Here is a 21,700-nt window from a genome sequence, read left to right on the forward strand (position 1 = left end):
TACTACTGATCCCTTTAATGAACAATAAATCATAGTCCAACTATGATCAAACCCCTCTTAGACTAGGAGAGGGTGTGGCACTACATTGTTCAAGCCCTAGAATCACCCCTTAAGGGAGTAACTTATCTACTTGTCCCGACATTGGGGAAGGAGTGAATTCCTTCTTGTGTAGTTGTGTTCCCAACTCCCCAATCAGATGAATCCCCAAAATGGTAGGAGTGATCTTGCCACTCTCACCCATACAAATCAAATGACCACCCTCATAGGCAGGAGTTCACAACTCACTCAGGATTTAGGTCATGTTACCTATGGTGATCCCAGTGAAATGTAAGTCTCTATTATGAACGGCGTTATATTTCGTGGTCCGATCTTATACAAACTCCTCTGTATAAAATATTCACATTCACATGTCTCCACATAAATGATCAGGATCAGATCATTTGTAGCACTTTACAACAATTGTAACACCTACAATGCAATTCATACTCGTAGTGTCACCAGGATAAGGTATCCAGCATTTCCATCTACTACAGACCATTTAGGTTATCACTTAAACATGATCCACTCGCATGTCTCTACATACATGTTTAAGCTACAAGATAACCCTGGATATTAGTTTATTGGTTTATGGTTAATACAACTAATTTTGAAATAAAACATCACATATTTTATTACATAAATAAGATGTTTGTACATTATAATTACAAACTATAGGACCCTACAAGATTTAGGGCATTACCCCAACATTAATATGAATCACATTCATATTAATTTTAACCTATAGTTTTTATATGAATCACATTCATATAAATAATAATTGAATCATATTCAAATTATAATACTCTTAATAAAAATATATAAATTTAATATGAATCATATTCATATTAATTTTAACATCCTATATGAATCATATTCACATTAAATTTTAATATATAGTTTTTATATGAATCATATTCATATAATTAATATTTTAATCATATTTAAAATATTTATTTATCTCATAAAAATGTATCAACATACATTATATTATATAATATATCAATATACATTATTCAACTGTATCTTATACAATTAATTCACTTTAATTAATTTGAACTATTCAAATCACACCAACGTTCATTTGATTCTCATCAGAGGACCTTATGGACCTATAGATTGAAGCTCGAATGATACGATAATTGATTAAACTCTTTTGATCGAATTAATCAACATTCATTAACTGTTGGTCACTCCACTAAAGATGGACAACTAAACTCTTCACACTATAGATATATTTACGTGTCCATTGGATATAACCAATCAACAGTGCATTGATCCTTCACAAATTGTTTGTAAGTACAGTTGGGTCAAATTATCGTTTTACCCCTATAGTTACATCTAACTTCTTAAGTACCACTGATCCCTCTAATGAACAATTAGTCATGATCCAACTATGGTCGAACCCTTCTCAGGCTAGGAGAGAGTGAGGCACCTCATTGTTCAAGCCCCGGAATTAGCCCTTAAGGGTTATCTTCTTACCCTAACTATAGGGAATGAGTGAATTCTTTCTTGTGTAGTTCTGTTCCTAACTCCTCAATCAAACAAATCCTCAAAATGGTATGCTTATCAAGTCGGTGAATCTGGTCACTCTCACCTATATAAATCAAAGGATCGCCCTTATAGGCAAGAGTTCACAACTCACTTAGGATTAAGGTCAAGTCACCTATGGTCATCCTGGTGAAATGTAAGTCTCTTCTAGCAACGACATTATAAAGAGAGACTTAAAATTTCATGGTCCAGTCTTTATACAAACCCTTTTGTATAAGATACTACCGTTCACATGTCTCCACGAGAATGGTTAGGATCAGATCATTTGTAGTACTTTACAACAATTGTAACAACTACAAAGCGGGTTGTATCAGTAGCCTTATCCATATACTGAAGACCATTTAGGTTATCACTTAAACTTGATTAGTTGTATGTCTCCACATACATGTTTAAGTTACATTAGATAACTTTGGATCTTAGTTTAATGGATTATTGCATAATTAATATAAAATTAATCAACCATTGATTCAACTAACATAAAACTACAAGGCTTTAGGGCTTACATCCAACAATCTCCCACTAACACTAAAGTTGAGAAAATATGAGCCATGAGACATGTATCCTAGGGCATACACTATACCCTACATGTTTTCCCACTTGCCCTAGCACACTAGAAACATGTCTCATAGTCCTAGACAGTTTAGGAGATCCTCTCATACTTTAGCCTAAAGAATTCTTTTAGATAATATAAACAATTATGTCAATAAGAACCATCTGTTCACCAACGAGATGCACTCACATTCCATGTTATTCCTTCCACTAGGTGCTTACATATGGCCTCCAACTTAATCCTTGAGGCAGACATCATATGAATTGTCGAACAATGAAAAGTCATCCATGAACACCTCCACTAATTCTTCCAGGAATTCAGAAAATATTGCCATCATACATATGGGGAAGTTCCAGGTGCATTACAAAGCCCAAAGGGCACGCGCCGAAAGGCAAAAATGCCAAAAAGGCACATGAATGTGGTCTTTTCCTGATCTTTAGATGCGTTTGCTACTTGGTCGTAGCCTGAATAGCCATCCAAAAAGTAGAAAAATTCATTGCCCACAAGTCTGCCCAACATCGGGTCAACGAATGGGAGGGGGAAGTGATCCTTCTTTGTTGCCTGATTCAGTTTGCGGTAATCTATACAAATTTGCCATCTAGTAACGGTTCTAGTAGGAATCAGCTCGTTTTTTCTATTGGCCATGACCGTCATACCTCCTTTTTTTGGGCATGCATTGAACTGGGCTTACCCAGTTGCTATCAGAGATTGGGTAAATGACTCTAACATCAAGCCACTTAATGATCTTCTTTTTTACAACTTCATGCATTGTTGGGTTCAGCCTGCATAGCCTCTCAATGGAGCCTCCATTTCCTTCCTCTAACCTTATTTTATGCATACAATATGAAGGACTAATCCCTCGAATGACCGCTAGGGTCTAGCCAATGGCTTTTGTATACTTATTCAAAACTTTTAACAAGGTCTTCTTATCTTCCGCTTTTAATGCGGCAAAGATAATAACTGGCAGAGTGTCATTATCCCCTAAATACGCGTATTTGAGGTGTGCTAGTAGAGCCTTTAGCTCTAGGATAGGTGGTTCTTCTAAAGATGGTTTAATTTTCACTGTTTTTCGTTCAGTCAGATTCAAGGGTTCGAAACCAGGGTTAAATGCTATCAATGCATAAAGTTCTTCCACTGCCAGGTCATTTCCTTTCTCTTCCAACTCCTTCTTCAACAATTCCTAGTGTCCAATTACCACATCATCAATGCATTGATATGTCTCTAGCTCATCTAGATATTTCAATGCATTAAACACATTGAATTTAACTTGCTAATCATCCACGTGGATGGTCAGCTCTCCCTTCTGCACATCTATCAACGTTTTCCCTATGGCCGAAAATGGATGCCCCAAGATGATGAGGATTTCACCATCCACCTCGTAATCCAAAATAATGAAATCGGTAAGGAAAATAAACTTATCTACTTGAACAAGCACGTCTCAATTTTCCCTTCAAGATGCGTTATGGATCGATCACTGAGTTGTAGGGTTACAGCGGTGGGTCTGGCCTCACCTATCCCTAATTTCTTTGGATAATGACATCAAGTTGATGTGTCACACCCCCTCCCAGTTTACCCTCTAAAATCAAAAGGGGATATGACGGTAACAGTTACCGACCTACTTGTCATCACTTATTGCCTAACTTAAGTAAAACCTGCTTAAAACCTTGATATGCAAATACAACTTAGCGGCAAAATAACTATGACTTTAACTAGCAAAGCAACTTAAATACAATTCAGAAACGACGAAAAACATATGTCCAACAAACAACATAAGAACGAACCATAGGTCCCAAAATAAGCTTAACCTAAAAAACAAGCTTAAGTACTTGCCAACACTTAAGCTTGTTTTTTATGTACACATGTTTTGAGAGAAGTCCCATACTTCTTTCAAAACATGTGTACATAAAAAACAAGCTTAACCTAAGCTTCCTCCTTCTTAGCCGAGTTTTTGAGTGGCACGCAGCAATGGGTTCAACCGCGGGGATCTGATCGCTACCTAGGAAAAAGGAAAACATTTGAACACGGTGAGCTAGGTGCCTAGTGAGTGACTCATAGAAAAACAGTTCATCTCAAGCCTTTCATACACATATTATATTAAACATATAAACATGCTAGAAATAATCTCAAGCAACTTACGTAGTATCATACATTAAACATAACATCATAACCGATCATACTATCAAACCTTAGTTGAGAACGAGCGTTCACAGCTCAAGCTCTCAATGCCCATTCATGGTTGTGAGACCCATACTTCGGTCCCATTATAAAGATTGTGGCCAGGACACCCATACTTCGGCCTCTCATACAGTACCTACGTGCACGTGGAGTATACTAAGTACCGTCAACACCTTAGGTACTTCCTCTTCTATACCTTCGGCATTCAGTTTACTAGAATCGTAACATTCATAGAAGATATGAGTACAATAAGCTTTAAGCATAGCACTTACCTAGCTTTCACCATAAAGGCATCATCACAATTCAACACGCATGCTTCATGAATTATAAACATTTAGTTTTGCAATACTTTAGCATTCAATCTTAACATGTGCTAGAATTAGTAAAACTTATTTAAATAGCTTAAAACATCATGCTTAAGAAATGCCATGAAATCTTTAAAATCATAAATATAAACTTTAGTTGCTTGGAAAACACATAAACCTTAGCATGAAATTCAATTAGAACACATGCCTCATTTATATGTAAATTTTTAAAGACATTTAGTCACTCACGGGTCTTTAGGCTTGTTTTTCCAAGGCTTGGTAGGCTTCCCCAATGGACGTTGCTCCTACACATAAGAATAAGAGTTTTAATTACTACTTTGGTCTCCCTTTTGAGACTACTCTTTTTAAACTAAGCTCACACTTAGCAAGAAATTGTCTGTTCGTTCACAAATTCTAGATTCAGCTTCTAACTTCAATAACTCAAAAACCATAACTCATTTTAAGAAAGTTCCTTTTTCAAACATGCTCATAATTTTGTCAATGTTACCTCCAATTTTTAGTGTAAAACTCCTTGTGGTTTGACCTGGGCCTTTAAATCTTTCTTGATGCCCCTAAACCGCAACTCCTTGCTTGATCAAAGATTGTAGGTTTAAATTCTAAAATATGTAACTCAACCCCCAGACCTTATCTTGCAAAAGTTCCTTCTACAAACTTACTTGAAATGGTGATAAAAATATTAACTTAAATTTTCAGCTTGAAATTCCAAGTGATTCGGCCTAGATTTACGATTTTTCATCAAGTGCCCAGAAATGCCCAAAAACGAATCTTTATCTCTTCCTTCCTTCTCCAGCCCTCTTTCTGATGAGAACTCCCTTCCAAAGGCTTGATTCAGGAACTAGACTCACAGAGCTTTCCAACGATACCAATTTCGTCTGATTTGCTCGAAGGAACCATCCAAAACGAGCTCTTGAAGTTCTCTTCTCTTTTTATACTACTGTCCATCCCTTTTGGATGAAATCTCCTTAAGCCACCTCACCCACTAGTGGAGATTAAGGGCCCAGATTAAGCCATCTTTCTGGATAACTAAAAGAAAAGGTTAAAGCTGAACGTTTTGAGCAAACTCGATCCTCGATGCAAAAAATCGATGGAAATTTCAATGGTTCTCTGCTGAAAACTCGATGAGGAGAACTCAATGCTCAATGGGATACTCGGTGCTTGATGGCTTGCTCAATGCACGATCCTTCCTCGATCACTCATACTCGACGCTCGACCTTTCCTCAATTGTTTATACTCGACGCTCTACCCTTTCTCGATCACTCATACTCGATGCTGGTGGCATTTACTTAATGCCTACCTTATGCTTACTCGATGCTCAACCACCACTCATCACGACTAACACTTAGCCAAAATTTCCTCTAGCAAGGCTAGTTAATAGGTATCTGAGAGCCAAGTTTCCCATACTTAGACATTTTCCTTCTTCAAAACTTATCCTTTACCTAAATCCCACAATTCCAATCTAATTTAAAGATTTAACCCCATTACTTTGCTAAACCCAATCAATAAACATAATTAAAAAGGGAAAGTAAGGTGCGGGTTTTACATGATGCTTGCGCCTAAGTCGCATAACACATGGCTAACTTCTTTCCCCCCAATTGAACAGGAAAAAGTAAAGCTTCTTGGATCCTTTAGTTTCATAAGGATGCTATTTTTCAATAGTGCACTGCATTCATGCGTCAGCGCAAGGGTTTCAAATTCACCCAGCCTACATTTGTTTGAAAGAATGTCTTTTAGGAACTTCACATAGCTCGACATTTGTTCTAGAGCTTCTACGAGAGGAATGTTGATGTGAAGTTGTTTCAAAACATCCAGGAATCTCTTGAACTGTCGGCTGTTGTCTTTATTTTTCAGTCTGTTGGGGTAAAGAGGTGGGACTTGCAAGACTTCGCTTGCTTGTTTTTGTTCTTTTGTCACATTAGGTGCTTGCAACATATGTTCTGGGTTGGTTGGTTGGGAAGAGTTTCTATTGATGAGAATTTACATATAAGGAATTTGATCTAAGGACTTAGACGAAGCTACTAGAAGATTTCTGGTTGAAGTCGAGATAGTTGAGTCATGGTTGTCAGTTCTGTTTGAGGTGGATGGAGATTAAACTTCTTTTGTTGTAGGAGTCTGTGATCTTACTGGTCTAGCTTCTCTGGGTTCAGCTGTCATATTAGATATCGTCTTTCCACTGCGCAGTGTCACAACTTGACACTACTCTTTTCCATTTCCACAGGGAGCTTCAGAGTTACTCGGCAGGGTACATGGTTGCCTACTTTTCAAATCGTTTGCAATTTACCCCACTTGGACCTCTAAATTTCGTATGAAGGAGGCTTGCAACTAGATTAATGAATCGTTTTTTTTAATATACTCCTTGAGGAGTGCTCCTAATGATGAAGATGCGTTGGAACTGGATGCCTAATTGTGATTATATTGCTATCGATTATGGTGTTTTTTATGGCCTTGGGGATGCTGACTGAATCCCGAAGGATTCCCTCTATGCGCTTGCTACGGTTGATTCATGGTCTTTTGCCCAGACTAGTCTTGGTTTCCACCCCTAAGTGAAATTAGGATGTTCCTCCAACCAGAATTGTAGGTGTTACTGAACGGGTAATGTGGATGGAGAAAACTGTCTGAGGATCATGTGGGCAAGCCTCAACTGAGTTAGGTTCCCCACTTTGTATACTGCTTGTAGGTACAACTTGCATTAGGGTTTTTAGTTGAGCAACATTCGTATTCAACGTATCTTGGTTTATTGCCATGGTTTGCAGAAGAGAAGTAACAATAGCCATTGAACGGCTAGTGTGTTCTTTGCATCCGACTATTTTATTGCTTCTTCCATCTTCCTTCTATCAGTATTCCTGTTCCCATAGCCGTCATCAACCTAATCACCCGTATTCTTGTAATTCGGTCTAAAATCAATTTGGCCTCAGCATAGGTCTTGTCCATAAATCCACCTATTGCAGAGGCATCTACTACAATCTGTGTGGCTCTGTTCAACCCGTTATAGAAGGTCTCCATCAAAACACAGTCAGGAATGCCAATGTACGAGCAATTACATACAAGGCACCTAAATCAGACCCAAACAGTGCTTAAAGTTTCTGAGTCTCCTTACTCGAAATTTAAAGTCGAAGAAAAAACGTTTTCATGAAGCACTCAATTAACTAGTCCCAAGATACAATTTCATTTAGTTCAAGGGAATGAATTTCTTAGCCTCGTCAAGGAGAGTATAAGGAAAGAGAGATAGCCAGACTCCTTTGGTATTACGCCTGGAATGGAACATGTGTTGCACATTTCCATGAAGCTCGTGAGATGGGTGTACGGATCTTTACCCTGTAACCCTTCAAACTGCGTGGCATTTTGAATAATTTGCAGCATCACCGACTGAATCTCGAACCTTGCATTCTCATTGACGATTGGCCTCATGATACCAGGTGAGAAGTCATAGAGATTCAGCGTCGCATAGTTTCTCATTGAAATGTTGCAATCAACAACAAGGAAGATGGGGTCTTGCTGCCCTTGTCCACATGCTCCATTTCCCCTAGCCTGGTTACTCAGATTGTTGTTATTGGCCTTATTCCTTCTACGTCCATTCCTGTTTCGTCTTACTCTGCGACGGAAAGTTCTTTCAATTTCAGGGTCAATAATGAATTCAGGGTTCGTACCCGTACTCATACACTATTTTCCGCTTGTCACTTAAGCTTGCAATACTCCTGAAATAGAAATGGTGCCTGCAAAATCGCAAAATCACAAAATCCAACACTCGATTAATTTTCAAATCCCCGGCAATAGTGCCAAAAACTTGTTGCACTTTATAATGATGCGTATATTGTGAATTACACTAGATTGAAGATGCAATATCAATATTGTACGTCTAGTTGCAGTAATCATACACTGATCACAAGTTTTCTCGTTATCAAACCAAGTATAACAAGATAACGAGTTTCTCAAGATAACCCAAGGTTGAACATGAAGATTATGTACTAAGAGTGACAGGTGAATGTGCATATGCGGCAAAGCAAATATTGTCAGAATAATGTTAAGTTCATGCGATTAACTAATTTACGTGATCTAAATATCTGAACTAACAAAGACATCCTTGAGATAGATTCTAAGAGTACTTAAGAGATACAGCAATTCTGAGAGTACTTAAAAGAAACAACAATCTTGACGTGGAGAAGATATATGGAAAAGGCAGGGTTTGGGGGAGATCAATACCGCATCACTAAGCTTATAGTGAGAGTTTGTCCTGGCTCGCACTTTCGGTTATCTCACATTTCTCAGTGGCCAACCATACTTATCATATTTCTATGATGCACGAATGAGATTGCTATGAGTGCAAGGTTGTTTCTATCTCTAGAAATACTTCTTGCTTTGCTTAATAAGACCCACAACTACTTTCCTTCTCAGGTAGTTAGTCATGGCTACTTGACTCAATGAATTCTCATGGGCAAGCATTTTAATACTCATACATTAAGCAAACAGGATAACTTCCACAGATTCTACTTAGATCATGATATTAATCTTCCCCCTTACCCCGTTAAAATTAGTTACTCATGACAACAAATAACGTGAAAGTGAAGATAGAGAAGATGATGAAAGTGGACATGATGATATTAACATAGAAAGACAGTTTTTGAACAAACAGATGAGCAATCTCTCAAACAAAAATGTAATACAACAACTAAAGAGGTAAAGAGAAAAGGTGAAGGGTTGTTGTTTGCAATCTCTTGCTTCCCATAAATGAATGTCGAGGCTAATGGTGATATAATGGTTGGGTGAATGGAGAAGGCCCTTTTAGACTCTTGCTTCGGCGAGATACCGATGAAGAATCGGGGTGAAATATGGAGGTGGAATTTTCTCTCGAGAAAATCTCAGTCTCTGGGTTTAAAAGTCCATCCTTTCTTCATGGCATCAAGGCTCTATTTATAGAGTCCTGCGCTGGCTTTTGGTGGGATTCTCACTCTGATAATTCATTATCGTCTGACGTGGTAGGTGAGAATGTCAGCACTGCTATCATGGTCGATATTCTGAATATTTTCTAGAAGATCCACTAGTACCAGCTCAGAGATCCCGAGGCATGCGACCAATTGTTTGTTCGTCGGGTAGGGGTTTTGTGCATGTCACAAAGTCCTGCGATCAATCTGCAAAATAGACACTTTGGCGCAAACTTATGATATGCGGTCAACGGGTGTTTTTTAGATACTTCAGCACAAGTTTAATATGTAGCATGAATTCTTAACAAAAATGACGCATATTCTTCTTATCTATCCTCATTATTCTAAGTAAACGACTATAATAACTTGTATTTCTACAAGTTATCAGTAAGGTAGTTGCTTATGCCTCTCATCAGTTAAAGAACCATGAACGGAACTATCCTACACATGATTTGGAATTGGCAGTAGTGGTTTTTGCCTTGAAAATCTGAAGGCACTATTTATATGGAGAGAAGATGTAGATTTTCACCGACCATAAGAGTTTAAAATACTTATTCACTCAAAAGGAGTTAAACATGAGATAACGTAGGTGGTTAGAGTTGGTGAAGGATTATGAATGTGAGATTTTGTACCATTCAAGAAAGGCAAAATGTAGTGCCAAATGCTCTAAGTAGAAAGGTAGCCCATTCAGCAACCCTTATTACCAGATTAACTCATCTATGCAAAGACCTTAGAATGGGTTAAGATTGCAATAGTAGTGGGGGAAGTTACTTCACAGTTGGCGCAGTTGTCGGTGCAACCAACCTTGAGGCAGAGGATTATTAGTGCTCAACGAGGTGATCCTTACCTTGTGGAAAAAGTTTGCATGGTGGAGTCAGGGCAGGGTGGTGAGTTCTCTATATCCGCATATAATGGTCTTCTCTATCAGGGATGCTTATGCGTACTAATGAACAGTGACCTTAAGAACGATTTGTTGTTGGAAGCTCATAGTTCCCCATTTTCGATACACCTTGGTAACACCAAGATGTACTAGGACTTAAAGTGTTGTTAATGGTGGAATGACATGAAAAGAGAGATAGTCGAGTTTTTCGGTAAGTGCTTAGTGTGTCAGCAATTGAAAGTCCCGAGGTAAAAGCCAGTAGGCTTGTTGCGGCCCTTAAGCGTACCAGAATGGAAGTAGGAGAATGTGTTTATGGACTTCATCATGGGGTTGTCTAGAACAATAAAGGGCTTTATTGTAATTTAAGTTGTAGTAGACAAAACTAGCACATTTCATTCTAGGGAAGTCTACTTTTTCAGTGAATAAGTGGGCACAGATATACATGAAAGAGGCGGTGAGATTTCATGGAGTACCTATTTCCATTGTATAAACAGAGATCCTTTTTTTACATCTAACTTTTGGAAGAGTCTTCAGACGGCATTGTGTACTCAATTGGATTTTAGTACACCTTTTCACCCACAAACGAATGGTTAGACAAAATGTTTGAACTAGATGTTGGAGGATATGTTGCACGCTTGTGTGTTAGAGTTTTTAAGGAGTTGGGACTCTTATCTGCATTCGATGGAGTTTGTATATAATAACAGTTATTAGGCTACCATTGGCATATCACCATTTAAGGTCCTATATGGAAAGAGTTCAAACTTCAGAACTCCTATGTAGCGGAAACCCTCCCAGTGATCTACCAACGCCCGGCGGGAACATCGACTGCAGCAGCACGATCAACGCGAACTCACGACCGCAACGGGTACGACACCACCACTAATGATCCCCAAGTATTCTCGGAGTGAAAACCCAAAGGATGGGCTTTGTTGAATTTGGTAGAGGATGGAGGATAAGCAAGTCGGGTAGGCGATAAGCAAGTGGGAGAGAAAATAGTGCTATCGTATAGCAGTGGTGCTTATCGCATAGAGGAGCTACACGATCGTGTAGGAAATGCTGAACAATCGTTTAAGATAAGGTATACGATAGTTTAGGTAAATGGGAACACTATATGATTGTTTAGAGAAGCTATCCAATCGTCTAGGCGACAGTGTGCGATCGTTTAGGCGCGAAGTATACGATCATTTAGGCGGAAAATGCTATCGTATAGGCTCTCAAGCGATCTTTTGAACCACCAACGCGCACTTCACGAATTCTTTTGGGCGATTGAACGACTATGCAAAAATGAAAACATTTTTCATTTTAACCCATCGGTTACCATAACCAACGCTGCCACTAACCCACGTCCGAACGTGGAAACATGATTAATTATCATATAATTAATTAATTAATATAATCATATTATATTTATATCCTATAGTTTGATATCACATATCTACTATAGTATTTTCTCCTCTACTTGATATAAATCATATTTATATCTCATTTCCTCCATAATAATGTATCTCATACATTTGCCTATTATATCATATATAATTAACCAGTTCAATTATATCATATATAATCGAACTTCCTCTTGTCAATTTGAACATTTCAAATTAACCCAAATACTGGTTCTCGACCTTATCTAAGCTACCCAGGGGACCTAATGGACTTGTGGCTTGAAGCTCCAACGGTACGTGAATAGCTAACTAAACTCTTTAGCTACGAGATCCACCATCCGTTAATTGTCAGGTATTCCACTAAAGACCAATAGCTGAACTCTTCTTACCACAGATATATTTCTGTGTCCATCGAATATAACCAATCATGAGTACGATGACCCTTCACAGATGCTCGTAAGTACAGCTGGGCCAATTTACCGTCTTGCCCTTGTAGTTACATCTCACTCCTTAAGTACCATTGATTCCTCTAATGAACAATACAACATAGTCCAACTATGTGTGAACATCTTTCGGGCCAAGAGAATGTGTGTGGTGCCACATTGTTCAAGCCCCGGAATTAGCCCTTAAGGGAGCTATCTATCCACTTACCCCTACCTCGAGGAAGGAGTGAATTACATCTTGTGTAGCTGAGTTCCCAGCTTCCAAATCAGACGAATCCCCAAAATGGTAGGTTTGAATCGGTGACCTGGCCACTCGCACCCATACAAATCAAAGAATCGCCCGCAATGGCAGGAGTTCTCAACTCACTCAGGATTGAGGTCATGTTATCTATGGTCATCCGAGTGAAGTGAAGTCTCTGTCATGAACGGTGTTATATAACGAGATGTTAACACTTCGTGGTCAGGTCTTATACAAACTCTTGTATATGACGCCCTCACTCGCATGTCCCCAACACGAATGATCGAGATCAGACCATCTGTGACAAGTCACAACACTTGTGACCATTCCACAAAGCGGGTCGCGTCCGTAGCGTTACCAGGATAAGGTTTCCCTCCTATATCTATATACTATAGACCATTTTGGTTATCACTCAAGACATGATCCACTTGTATGTCACCAAATACATGCTTGAGTCACATACAAATAACCAGAGATTTTATATTTATTGGCTTGTGGTAAAGCAAATAAAATAATTAACTGAGCAAAAAATCAAGATGTGAAGTAAATATCATATATTAACAACACAAGTATTCGTACAAATTGTTTACAAACTACAGGACACGAGACATTAGGGCATCAACCCAACAATCTCCTACTTGTCCTAAAGAGAGGTGGGGTGTACAATAAACTAGGGCATAAAAGCCCAGTACAAGAAAATCTCCCACTTGCCCTAGTCCAGCCACGGACGATCCTGTAGACCCATGCTCCGTAGGTGACCCTCAAACACTGTAGCCGTGAGAGCCTTCGTAAATGGGTCACCAACATTAAAATGGCCTAGGTTAGACTGAAACCTACTGACTATGCCCACAGCGTAGCAGATGTCTGGACGAGTACAGAGCATCGCGTACATCAAATTGCCAATGACAGACGCATATGGGACCCGTCTCATCTCCTCAACCTCTTGAGGCGTCTTAGGACACATGTCCTTAGACAAAGTGATTCCATGCCTGAACGACAGTAGGCCCCTCTTGGAGTTCTGCATCGAGTACTTGAGCAACATCTTGTCAATGTACGATGCCTAAGACAGTGCTAGCACTTTGTTCTTATGATCCCGAAAGATCTGTATACCTAAAACCAACTGAGCCTCTCCCAAATCTTTCATTTGAAATTGGGTCACTAGCCAGTTCTTAACTGCAGTCAGTAGTCCTACATCATTCCCAATGAATAGGATGTCGTCTACATACAACACTAAGAAAATTACTGAAGCGTTGATGATCTTCTTATAAATACAAGGTTCATCAATGTTTTGGTCAAATCCATACGACTTGATCATAGTATCAAACCGTTTGTTCCAAGATCAAGACGCCTATTTCAGTCCATAAATGGACCGATTCAATTTGCAAATATTTTGCTCTTGACTTTCGACTATGAATCCCTCGGGCTACACCACATAAATGGTCTCCTCAAGATTGCCATTTAGAAAGACTGTCTTGACGTCCATTTTCCATATCTCATAGTTATAATAAGCTGCAATGGACAGGAGGATGCAGATCGACTTTAACGTGGCAACAGGCAAGAAAGTCTCCTCATAGTCGACTCCCTCTACCTGGGTACAACCCTTTGCCACAAGTCGAGCCTTGAAGGTCTGTACCATCCCATCAGCACCCTATTTGCGCTTGTAGATCCATTTACAACCTATAAGATGAGCCTCATCAGGCTGATCTACAAAATCCCATACTGACTTGAAGTACATTGACTCCATCTCGAGATCCATGGCCTTGACTCATTCATCCCGGTCAACATCCTCCATTGCCTTCTTATAAGACAACAGTTCCTCAACGTCGCCGTCTACTACCATAGGAAGGATTTTCGTGAAACCCAGATAGCGAACGGGTGGGTTCGCAACCTTCCCACTATGTCAAGGTTCCCTCAACTCTTGAGGTGGAACCGACCTATTGGATGAACTCCCATCAACAACTCTTGTTGATGTAGCAAGCTCTTCAACAACTCTTGTTGAAGTTTCAGTAGTTTCATTGGAAAGTTCACGTAACACGACTTTGCTTTGTGGACTGTGCTCCCTTATATGATCCTCCTCCAGGAAAGTAGAGTTTGTTGAAACAAACACCCTATTTTTCGTCAGATCATAAAAATAACCCCTTCGTGTACCTTTGGGATTAGCTTCAAGCACATGTGCAGGGCAACCCCAAATGCGAAACTGATGTAAACTAGCTTTACACCCATTCCACAACTCCAGAGGTGTTCTTGCAACACTCTTGGAGGGAACACAGTTGAGTATGTACACTGCAGCCTCCACTATGAAACCCCAAAACGAGTCCGAGGAAGCGTAACTCATCATCGAGCGAACCATGTCTAACAAGGTTCTATTTCTCCTCTCCGCTACACCATTTTGTTGAGGTGTACCCGACGCTGAGAGTTGGGAAACGATTCCATGTTCTATCAAATAGTCCTGGAATGCCGAGTCCAAAAACTCTCCACCCCGATCCGATCGAAGTGTTTTAATCTGTCTATCCAATGCATTTTCAACTTCAGCCTTAAACTCTTTGAACTTTTCAAAGGATTCAGACTTCCGTTGCATAAGATAAACATACCCGTACCTGGAGTAATCATCAATAAAACTGATAAAATACTCATAGCAACCTCGGGCTCGCACATTCATAAGACCACAAAGGTCAGAATGTACTAATTCAAGAGGCTCCTTGGCTCTAGAACCTTTTCCAGTAAAAGGTCGTTTAGTATCTTACCCTCAAGGCAAGATTCGGACACAGGTAAAGAATTTTCTTCTAACTCACTTAGAAGTCCATTCTTCACCAATCTCTCAATCCTATTAAGATTGATGTGCCCTAAACGTAGATGCCAAAGTTGGGCATTTTCTCTTGGAGAAATTCGTTGACGTTTTGATTGAGTTACGGCAGTTTTGAACATTTCAGTATTATGGAGGGAATTAATGGCTAACAGCCTTAGCACATATAAATTCAATTCCAGATTCGTAGTGCAAATAAAAACACCATCTTTATGAATAAATGCTTTATTCAAATCAAAAGATACAGTATATTTATATTGCAATAAACACTTTACAGAAATAAGGTTCCTTTTTAGTTCAGGAACAATATATACATCATTTAAAATAAGAAACCTATTTTGTAAAGCTAACTGGAGTCCTCCCACTGCCATAGCTGAGACGATGTGCCCGGTGCCTACTCGCATCGTCACCTCACCAGCCTCCAGCTGTCGTCAAGATCTAATCCCCTGAAAAGAAGAACAAACATGGTTAGTGGCGCCTGAATCAATTATCCAGGCAGAATCATCATTCTCCACTAAACAAGTTTCAAGCACAAGTAAATCACATTTACATTTATCAGCCTTGGCCTTAGCCTTGGCTGCTTTCTTCTCTTTCAGACACCGAGGACAGTTCCTCTTCCAGTGTCCATCTTGGTTGCAATGGAAACAGTTTCCTTTAGCAACTTATGGACGCCTCCTTGTAGCGACAAGCGGTGGGTTAGCAAGTGCCTTCTCTTTTCCCTTACCACCCTTCTTCTTCTTCCCCTTTGCAGAGTTAGAAGCAGAAGGTGCAAACTTCGTTCCTGAGGTTGAACCTCTATGGAACGTCTTGGAGGATGAAGCAACATTTGCCTCACCCTTCTGCCTTTCCTTACTTTTCAGTAAAGATTGGTATGTCTGCAACTCGTTGAGGAGAGTTGTAAGGTTATATTTCACTATGTTAAGAATCACATTACTAACAAAGTGCAGGAAGCTCTCCGGCAAAGAATGCAGGATTATGCTAACCTAGCTGCCCTCATCAATGGTAGACCCATTCAACTCTGCCACATTAAAGTGGACCATCATGTTTAGTACATGTTCACGAACAGACGTGCCTTCTTGTATTTTAGAGTTGAATATATATTTAAGAGCCTCATGTATAAGTTGTTCAGATGGTTGTCCAAACATCCCTCGCACGGACTCCATGATCTCACGCGCTTAGACCATAGGCTCATGTTTCTTCGCCAAGACTTCATAAAGACTTGCCAAATGTAGGCTCGGGCCTTCTCATTCACCTTTGTCCATCGCTCGTATGCCTCCCAAACATTTCGAGCGGCATTTGGAGCTGGAATAAGAGGACAAGCCTCTGTGAGAGCGAACATGAGATCCTCGATGATTAGGATCGTCGTGATCATGTGTTTCCATGTTGTTAAATTATCGTTAGTAAGTTTTTCGGCGCTTAACAACAATAACGTGGCTGTTGCCATTTGAAAATGTTGCCGAAAATACGAACAAAACTTTATTAGATTTTGCTAAACCACTTTTAAATCAATCAGTTTTGCAAAATAGTTCCAAGTACCCTAAGTTATAAACTTCTATTTTGCAATGGTGCCTCAGTGAGGCAGGACAAACACCACCGGTGGGGTGATTAGTTGCCCCTTCGCTGGGATGAGACATTCTCAACCATTAGGCAGAACCAACTCTTAGAACTGAACCTAACATCCACCATTTTTCGGTCCAAAATCGTTAACCTTTAACTATTTTGTGTAAGTGTAACCCCTCGCTTTCGGTGCCAGAGTCCTGCCTTAATGCGCTTGCCATAGGGAAAAGACAAATTAGGACAAGAGACTAAGTTACCTTATCCTCTTACAGAAGATCAAATAAAAAAATGCGCAAAACTGCCATCCTTTAGGGGGACACTCTCAGGGTGCCTCAAGGCGATGTGCAGTAACTTTATTCAACCTAACGAGGGAGACCGAGGGATATGCTGTCGCACTTCCCACTCCCACTTACTATAAACATTCTCTCCATCCACCTTGATATTGACCTACCCAAACACCATCCGTTAGGGGGACACGCCAAAGGTGCCGCGAGGCCGAGGATAGATCTCACGGTGTGGACTATTTAGGAGAAAAGTGAAAAGTTTAAGTGAAGCATCTCATGCCCCAAGTACCTTCCACTGAATGTTCTACCTAGGGGTTCATTAACCTAGACAATCCGGCTACTAATTTTAGTCTAAGCCGTCTTTTTAAACTCTGCTCATAAACAACATTTGTCTATGAAAAATGAACAAGTTTAAGTAGTCACATTTAAACACTTTAACAGACTGTCCTTAACTTGCATGCATGCATCAAATCTATCTAATTTACCTTTCCAAGTAAGTTCCCAGGTAGGGATGTTACGTTTCCGTCAACTTAAATACCCCAGCCTAGACAGAACTCGCCTTAGACAAAAGGTCCCTTATAGATAGATTTGTTACACTTTAACCTTTTATTAGCCAATTTAATCCTATTAAACTGATTAAAAGATTAAAGCCTTAGGGTTGCTAATTGTATTAGAACCGTGATCTTAGGTCTATGTGATCCAAGTTTTAAACACTTTAAAACCATGAATTAAACCTAAATGAGCAAGCATGTCTTTCTTATTTCTTTTAGTTCTAATTTCTCTTTTAACTTTTAAAAAGAAACAACTAAAAAACATTGTGCATAACGAGGCATTTATAACATTTATAAAGTAATCTATGTGTCATGCTTCATGCAATGTCCGGTCATTACTATATATAACGCGTAACAACCAAGCAAACATGTTATCATTCACCCTTATACTATAACAATTACAATATAAAGATGATGCATGTTAATGCTTTTTATGCATGCATAAATATAACTCTTATGATAAATATAAAGGGAAGCTAGTCCACAATTTATTGAGCCCTTCGATGTCTTAAAGCAGATTGGCCCTGTAGCTTATCGGTTGGCATTGCCACCATTTCTCTCTTCATTCACAATGTTTTTCATGTCTCAATGTTGAGAAAGTATGTGGCAGTTCCGTCCCGTGTGGTGGACTTTGAACCGTTACAGTTGAATGAAAACTTAAGTTATGAAAAGAAGTCGATTCAAATTCTCGCTGAGGAGGTGAAAACTTTACGCAACAAGGAGATAGTACTTGTGAAAGTTTTGTGGTAGAACCACCAGTTTGATGAGGCTACATGGGAGAGAGAGGATGAGATGAGAGCCCAGTACCTAGAGCTTTTTCAAGAATAAACTTTCGAGGATGAAAGTTTGAGGGAAGAATGTGACATCCCAAATTTTTGTGTAATTTAAACTTAGTTATTTTGGAATATTTGAGGATTATTTTGGATTTTGTGTAATTTAAACTCTGTTATTTTGGAATATTTGAGGATTATTTTGGATTTTTTAAGGTTAAATTGGATTATTGTGAAAGGATAATTCAATTTTATTTTTGCTCATAGACGAATTTTGGAATTTAAATTTGATTAAGAGAAATTTGATATTTACGTCAAATTGTTTAATTTTTAATGTAATTTGAGAAAATTGAATTAAAATTGAGAGTTTTGGATTTTTTTTAGATTTTTGGAGAAGATATTCAGAAGTAAATCAATTTATTGACATATTGGATTTGAAATTCTTTTTTTCCAAAAGGATTTGGGATTTTAAAATCCAATAAGGATTTGGATATCTGGATTTTGGAGAAGAAAAGGAAAGATGTTTGAGTTGTTACTGAAAAATTGTTGTGTCAAAGGTAGTCGTCCATCGATTCCAAGCGTTGCCTCTCCATGTTCGTTTAGCCGTCTCTTCAACGCAGCCGCCACTGTTCGTTATTCTGACGAAGCCGACAGTGTTCGTCCGTCTGCCTCCTCAGCGCGCCGCTTCTTCCAGATGCCGCCACCATCGCCGCCCAGCTCCGTCCATTGCCAGCCTTGCAGTCGCGCCGTCCGTTTCATCCTTGTAGCCTTGCAGTCGCTCTCCTTCCACCTCCGTCGAAGTTTCGCTGCCAGATCCGACCCAGCCTCTAACCTCAGTCGCCAGCGCCGCCTGTCGCCGCCCCTTTTTCAAATCCAGCAGCCGCCGCCATTCAAGTTCTCTGTCGTCGCCCTTTTGGGTTATTTCGTCGATATCTTGAAATTTGCATAAGAATTGAGTTTTGGATTTTTCTTTCAAGAGTTTGATTACCATTTGGTTTTAGGTTAAAAATATCAATCTCTCTTACGTTTGGACTCTAGATTTTAGATTTGAAAGATTTTGGGACCTTGCGCATCAGGAAAGAAACCAATTTTCAGTCCAAAATTGTTAAAGTTTTGTTGGCCAACGGAATTGAATTTTGGACCAAGCCACATTTTTCAGTATGTTAAATTTGGGGACATTTTGACCAATTTTGTTAATTGGGTTTAGACCCCAAATGATTAATTAATTTTACATTCATTATTCTAGGCTCGGTATTGCCCATATAATGAAAGCAGATCTTGGTCCATAGACTCCCAAGAAGGTAAGAACTTCAACCTGTCTGATGCTTCTTCGGTCAAATACAATATACAAGTGGGATCTGCACTATGAGCAAGTTATGTGAAAAACCGCTTCTTTTTTCCAGTTACGCAACAACTTGGGCGAAATGGGGTTCTACCGGGAAACCATGGATTTTTTAGTTTTCGTCATTGGTTGCTAGTCAAGCCACTGGAATGGAATGAGATAAGAATCTCTGGAGATCTTTCCTCTCCATTTACTTGTAACAGGCTTTCCCTCTATAGAAGACTTCTTCAGAATGGCATAATTGTCTGATTTATTCCTCGATCTTCAAAGAAGACTGACTTCTCCTACTCCTCCTTCTCCTTTAGGATAAGATCGTCATTGGTACTTATTTCACTAATGATCTAATGAGATCACCATTTTCTATTCGTTCGCCCTAAAAGCAAGAAAGGTTCAAATACACCCTAATAGGGAAAGGAGCGAAGCAACTCGACCAATAAGGAGAGGGTCAATGTAATTGAGTAGAGATCGATCGATCAGGAGAGGGTAAGGTGCTTTATTTATATAGGCGAACAGGACAAAAAGGAAATGGAGTGACTACCTAAATTGGGGTTCTATGAAAAGTGAACAGCTGAGCAAAAGATATCTAACTCAAAATCTCATTTACTAGGTGGATATGATCTACTCTTTTAAGAGCTAATATTTATTAACCTATCGAAACAAAGAGACAATAAATGGAATGTCTACCTACGATTATCTGAACTACAAGAATAGTGCTACTAAGCTTTGAAAGGTACCTCCACATTGATTGACTAAAGCTTATCTAACGACCCTATCCCGAGTGAATGCAATCTATACTTGATTCTACTCTTCTATATGAGTAGAATTCACTTGAGTGATTCTTCCTTTAAGTTGATGGACCGAGAAGCTTCTCCCTATCAGTGATAATAAGGTATCATAGCACAACTTTTAACTACTAAAGATAGAAAGAAGTGATATTGTGCTAACAAAGCTAGATGTTGGATGATTGAATGAACACCAGGATTGAACTACCTCTTATGGGTGTATATACTCCTTTGTAGCTACAACTTACCATTAGCTGTGGGGATAGGATAACCATACTTAACGTGGGAATAAAGCTCATCTCTTTCAAATCTTCGACTTACGACTCTTCATCGGAACTCACTGCCCAAAATCTTAGGTCTGACAATGGGCCTTGGTTGCTAAATTAAATTGTGGTTTATGTTATAAGGTTGATTCAAGTCTTACAAAAAATTTTAAGGAAATTATTTTCATAGACTATTTTTGTGACCAAATTTTGAGATAAGTAATCTTACTACTAAAACCGCCTTTGTGTCAGGTGATGAATTTAAGAATGATTATGAGGATTCTAAGACTGTTTGCATTGAGATGCATGAGGATAAATGAGTTGATCTTAATTGTGTTTTGAAGCATGTTTTGAGTGCAAGCATGAATTAAGTTATTTTGTTTATATGATTTGCTAGATGAACATTGAACATGATGTTATGACTTTGCATGTTTGTAAGACTATGTTTTATGATGTATGTTATGTTTATGATAGTGATAGTTACCCCTACCTATAAGTAGATATTCACCAGAGGTGGTGATCTCCTTCGGAATTTCACCATATGTTTGTGTTTCCTTCGGGATTCACCAGAGGTTTGTTTTTCCTTCAGGATTCACCAGAAGTGATAATCTCCTTTGAAACTTCACCAGAGGTTTGTGTTTTCTTCGAGATCCACCAGAGGTTTGTGGATACATCTCACTTACGGTAGGACGAATTCAACTATTCACTAGAGTCATCCTATGGAAAGTAGAGGTTATGAACATCCCACTAAAGAGTAGCATCTAGATGATATAGATACTTAACCTGACCCCGATAATGGGGTTACTTAGTGAATATTTTATATTCATTCTTTCTTATGTTTATTTTTTAAG

This window comes from Benincasa hispida, chromosome 2 (genome assembly GCF_027475165.1).
Source record: "Benincasa hispida cultivar pf3 chromosome 2, pf3_genome.v1.1, whole genome shotgun sequence".
Lineage (NCBI taxonomy): Eukaryota > Viridiplantae > Streptophyta > Magnoliopsida > Cucurbitales > Cucurbitaceae > Benincasa > Benincasa hispida.